The following is a 6,054-nucleotide window of genomic DNA, read 5'->3' as shown; positions in this document are numbered from 1 at the left end:
ATTTAAATGATCCATTTATCGACCTGTCCCTAGATTTGGGTAGAAAATATCTATTTAGATCTAATGAGATTAACTAAAAGTTCAAAACTGTTTTAGTAGATTATTTTTTTTCTAACTAAAAGACATGTCTCTTTTAGTTCTTTATCCATTTCTGCCAGGTAAACCAACTTTTTTCCATTTGCAGCGTGTCTGTTGACACATGTAAAGAGATAGATAGATAGATCCCAGTGGGAAATTCACAAATTCCAGCGGTTACAGCTTCAGCAGTGAAAAAACAAGAAAAAACACAAAAAAAATATTACTGCCACGCAAACTGCAGATGGTCGAATGCATGGTGGACTTGTGGCCTGATGTGGTGTAGCAGCACCCTCTCCATGGTCTTCATTACATGTGATGTGAGGGCAACTGGCCTGAAGTCAATCAACTCTCCAGGGCAAGGTCTCTTAGGGACTGGACGCAGGAGGTTTTTGATAGACCCGGGATCCTCTCCTGTTCTAAACTCACTAAGGTTGAAGATATGCTGTAGAGAGTCTCCCAGCTCCAACGTGCAGGCCTTCAGCATCCATGGGGGTACTCTATCTGGACCAGCCACTATGTTGGAACGAAGCCTCTTTAGCTCACTGCATACCTGAGCTGCTGTGATCATGAGTGTGGGGTTGTTCTCATCTGATCTGAGATGGGTATCTGAGGGGGAAGAAGGGACGTGAGAGTGGGAGATGTTATGTGCAGTATGCTGATGTGTCAATAAGTTTCCTTAAATGTGGTACAAACAACTTGCTGGACTCATGCATAAAGATATGAGAATAAAAAGTCTGGACAGACCTGGGTGAACTACAATGTCACTGGTCAGTGGACATAGTCTTCATCAAGAGAATCTTTACAGGAAAGATGATTTATTCAGTGTTTCAAAGTCTAGTAAAGGATTCTACAAGTGCATCATCTCAGGAGTTGGAGAATCAGCACACACAAAGCAATTAACGCCTTTAAGCACCAAAAAACATATTCTTTGTCGTCTTTGCAGAACTTAACACAGAGACTCGACCTCTCTCAGAACACTGATGTATACTGTCTTCATTTCTAAACCTGTCTTCATTGTAGTGATGGTGGCTCTGCTGCTGCTCCAGTTGGTGGAGGGACTGCTTCACTGTGGGAAAACACAAAATGACCTCATCCACTCAGATGTAAACTGTTGTAATCAAGAGAGTAAAAAGAAAGATGAAAAATAAAGGGTAAATTAAAAGTTATTTTGGTTGATATGATGCACTCCAGTGATTCATCACCCATCATTATAATCTGTCAGAATGTATTCTGAAGTCCATGTTTTATCATCCATGACCTCCTATGTTCATACATTTGATGTTTGGTTGTCAATCCCAATCTCTAACTGATGTTTTCAGTTGACTTTTAACTTTGACTAAATATATAACTCTGAACAGTCTGTGTGGCCAGTGTGGGAACACATGTGACTTATGTTGCAGGATATTTGTCTCTTAGGTGAAAACATCAATGTGATTTGCAAATGTTTTTAATTGTAGCGCCAATCATACTGTTAGTGTTGTACTGCAGGGGGAAGAGTAGGACTAGTGAACTGAATTGGTATGTTTGCATGTGGGTTTTTCTGAGTAAAAGACACAAAAAGTAAAAGAGGACAAAATCTTGAAAATTATGAAGAATTTATTTGTGTATTTATGGAAAATTGATACAATCTTGAAATCTGCTGTTCATAAAAATAAATAGCTTTGGGGTTAATATTGCCAGGCCTTTTCAAAGTGTGACTATGAGGAAAATATTTAATTTTGTCTTATACAACTAATCTCATTTTCACTTAATACTATTTGTATTTTGTGCTTAGTGTTGATTTGCTAAAGTTACCAAGCTAAAACACTAAGGATGAAATTAATGAAAATCATTAAACCTGCCAAACATCACAGTGTGTTAGCAGTGTAACTGTGAGATTGTTACGATACAGACATGGACCATTTTCGCAACTTGCTGCTGTGGTTTGACCTAAAATGAAGCATAGCAGCTGTAGAAGTATTTTTTTTTTAACTCTGATACATTAACTCTGTAAAACATTTTGGTCTACTGGTTAGTCCATTTATATTTTTAAGTCCACAGTTGTTTTTTGCTCCACCGACTGACATTTAACCACCAGATTATTTCTGCTAAAACAGTGGAGCAAGGTTGTGATCTAAAAAAAATCATCACACTAACAGCAGAAGAACAGGAAGAGACGCCATTGTGCAGCTACGTAACACTTCAGTCTGTTCTTCAGTCAGCAGGAAGACAACATGGAGGTCACAGCTCTGCATCAAACTGCGTGAGTACTCAGTCTGTCTCTGTTACTTTGTAGTACAAACATTCAGCTGAAGTGTGCTCTTTTCTGTATCAATAATCTGTATCATTACATAGATCTTATTTAGATAAAGATCTCTTTCTCCTATTTGGTCATTTTAGTGATGATTGTGACAATGCAGCTGTGTGAACATGATCCGAAAGTTAGTAAGTACCACTTATTTGCTAACTGAACACATTAAGCATTTTAAAAGATTTTTTTTTTTCATAGTTTTTGTTTGATTTGTTTATTTGGAAGAAGTTAGAAACAGGAAAATATGATCTTTTTTTTTATTCTGGTGACCCAAACTTTTCTTATTAGTGGTTAAAAACAAGACTTTCAATGATCACAAGAATCATGCTGCCATTTATTATTTGGTACTAGATCAATGTTTCTGTTAATGGTTCTGTTATTTTGAAAATATATTCAAGCTGTGTGAATCTCTTCTCCTTTCTTTGTTGCAGATGCAACTTCTCTTCTTATTGATCCAAACAGAGCACAGTTCCTTGAATATGAGTCACTCACATTTTATTGTGAGGGGGTCTCTTACTGTGAAGTTGTGCATGCATCCAATAGGAAAATGCTCACATGTAACAAAACTAATAGGAGAACATCAACAGGGTCGTCCTGCACTATAAATAATCTTTATCCAGCTGAAAGTGGAAAATACTGGTTTGATGCTGAAGGGGGTAAAAGAAGCAACAATGTCATCATCACTGTGACTGGTAAGTTTTTATCATGACAACAACATTTTGTCAAAAACTCAACATGAGTGTATCATTAAATCAGCTTTTCCTGGAAATTCCTGCTCTTCCTGTGATGGAGGGAGAAGCTGTAACTCTGACTTGTAAAAACAAGACGACTTCCTCACAGACATCAGCTCATTTTTATCAATATGGACACTTGATCAGTAACAGTTCTACGGGAAACATGATTATTAACAATGTTTCCAAGTCTGATGAAGGACTCTACAAGTGCAGCATCTCTGGAGCTGGAGAATCAGCAGAGAGCAGGTTGATCATCACAGGTGCGACACAGAAACATTTTAAATGAGCGTTTATACGTACACTTGCTATAAATGACAACTATAGAGTTGACCGTAAAGAACACATTATATCAGTTGACTTGAACTGACTTGAATATCAAAGTCCCTGCACATTTTTAGGTATAGTTTCTTCTATATCCATTCCAGATGGTCAAAAAGAGATTTCCTCTTCCAGTTCCACCCCATGGATCATTGTCACAATTTTCCTGTTGGTTCTGCTGCTGGTGATCGGGCGACTTCAGTTCAAAAGTTAATGGCACAGAGGTAAATAAAATAAAGTAAAAAATAAATTACTGAACTATTAATTGTTGTAAGAGATTAACACTTATACAGTGCTACCTCACAACAAGTAAGTGTAAACAAACGATGAATATTGATTTGTATTGTACTGTATATTGTTTAAGCATTAACATTATTGCATTATTCAGTATGTATTTAGGACTAATTTAGGTATTTCACTTGATTGATTGTTAAGAAGACAGGAATGGACAGTAATTATGTTGATAATCAGCATGTTACTTATTTGTAAAAAAATATTTTTTTTAGTATATCAGATGTTGTTTTGTTGTATCTTTCAAAGCTAATTATAGAGGAAGTTTTGGCACAATTTTGTTCTACTTTGGTGAAACTGAGTAATATTCTCTCCGTTTAAGTTAAACCCTTTATTGTAAAAAAAAGTCCATTCTTCTTCTGGTTTTCTATTGACGTTATTTTTCCTTTATTGCAGTAGTGTTTTACGTGTCCACCCTGAGACATGGATCAGGCTCAACTGGGAATCAAACAGTTGCAAAAACTAAAAAAACTAAATTAGGCCATATGAAAGTTTTGTTTGTTTCAATGGTTTAATGTTGTATTAAATGACACAGATTCACTACTTGTGTAAAGTAAAATCAAAAACAGTTGTAATAAAATGTTTTATAGTAAAATAAATATTTGTGTATATAACATGTCTCTTACACTGCTGATTTATTTTTCAGTCTGTGAAAGTATCGATTCAACTGCTACAAGAGAAGAAGTTTATGCTGTAGTAACAAAAAACTGAAAAAATAAAGGTACAGTATTTCACCAGCCATTGTTGTTTTAATTATATATCTGCGCTGTACTACATATCCTAACAAGCACATTACTCAAAAACATTTTGAGTAATATCTACATTAATTTTAGTTAAAATGTTTCAGATGTCCCTTATAGATTTTTTACACTGAAAATGTATATATATATTATGTATATGTATATATTATGTAGATTAATGCTAACAACAGCAGAGTGAAATAATGACTTTTGTGTTACAAGCATGAGCAGGTTACTACACTGTAAACATGACACTTGTTTGGTATTATCTCAGTATTTGTTATATGTTAGAAATGTACAGTAAGGTAACTTAAGATGTTGTGGCTTTGTGGCTTGACTTGTGTTAGATAAGTCAAGACACATGAACCAGAAATATCAAACATGTCTTGATGGAAATGATAAAACACATTGATGGGAACAAATATTCTAAAATAACCTTAAATTGGTTCACAGCATCAATTCTTACATTGCTGTTGATGTGCTTGATAACTTCCGCTGTCTTTGTCATTATTAGATGAGGATGAATCATCGTGTAGACAACAGTGTAAACAGGACCTGGATGATAGTCAACAGCTTGGTGAGTTTATTAAAATCCCATTTTTTTGCCTCAAAACATACCCAGCAGTGTTTTGCTGTTACTTCTCTATTTTAGCTTTTTTTTTCTTTGCCTGTTTTTGGTATCAGTCTAATAATAATCCTATTTCAATAAACAGTTTTGACTATTTTACTTGTGTCTGGCCTTTTAATTAGGTCTACTAAAATCAAATTTGTGACAATCAACATGTATGCACAAATCAGAAATAAACAATTAGATTAATAGTTTGAAGAAACAATTTTTTACACATAGTTTTGTTATGTTTTTAATGCAGCTGTTATTTTTATTATATTCTGTATATTTTCTGTTTCTTACAGGTTTCGAAGAGAGAGAGAGCGTTAACTGAAGGAGAAGCTTTAAAGGACAGTTATCAACAGTGTTTGTAAATTAACACCATGATATGACAGAAAGACAGCTGTATGTTTAGTATAGTCACAAACTATTTCAAATCCTTATATGTTTACTACAAAATAAAAATTATGCATTTTTTCATGTGTCCATAGTTTTATATGATAGTTACACTCTGTATTTATATTGATTATAGTACACTTAAAAATAAAAGCTTTTAAGTTGATTTATTTATTTTTTTTAAGATTTTTAACTAACCAAAAGACATGTCTATTTTAAAAGGCATCACTTTCTACCAGGTAAACCAATTAATTCCATCAGCAGCGTGTCTGTTCACACTTGTGAGAATACAGTTCACACACACAGGACCTCTGTAGCTTTTAAATAGTCTCACTGTGGTCAACGTCTACCGTTTTCATTTAATTTGAAACACGCTGTCTTACTACTCTGTGGTCCACAACGTTATATTCCTGTAAACCTCATGCAGCATGTCTCATGTTTAACAGGCCCAACATAAATGTCTCGTAGTAAATTTGCATTTAGTTAGTTTTTTTTTCTCTGTCTTCAAAAAATAAAAAAGTTAAGTTAAGCTCCCTGTCCCACCATGTATTGATGTGTTAACTTTCTTTTTTTTCCTTCTTTTTTAAATTTGTGCTCACA

The 6,054-nt window shown here is 34.5% G+C and overlaps 1 long non-coding RNA gene across 1 annotated transcript; it reads left to right on the top strand.

Moving 5' to 3' along the window:
* Nucleotides 1-1,969: 1,969 nt before the first annotated feature.
* LOC113168625 lies at nucleotides 1,970-5,631 on the top strand. Its single transcript, XR_003299492.2, has 8 exons — nucleotides 1,970-2,320; nucleotides 2,458-2,502; nucleotides 2,800-3,060; nucleotides 3,161-3,362; nucleotides 3,528-3,644; nucleotides 4,358-4,432; nucleotides 4,966-5,028; nucleotides 5,364-5,631. It is a non-coding gene; the product is annotated as an uncharacterized LOC113168625 (long non-coding RNA).
* Nucleotides 5,632-6,054: the final 423 nt, after the last annotated feature.

The sequence above is a fragment of the Anabas testudineus genome, chromosome 18, assembly GCF_900324465.2.
Source record: "Anabas testudineus chromosome 18, fAnaTes1.2, whole genome shotgun sequence".
Classification (NCBI taxonomy): Eukaryota; Metazoa; Chordata; class Actinopteri; order Anabantiformes; family Anabantidae; genus Anabas; species Anabas testudineus.
Note: the sequence above shows the minus strand (reverse complement) of the source record. Positions and strands in the feature narration are given on the sequence as shown.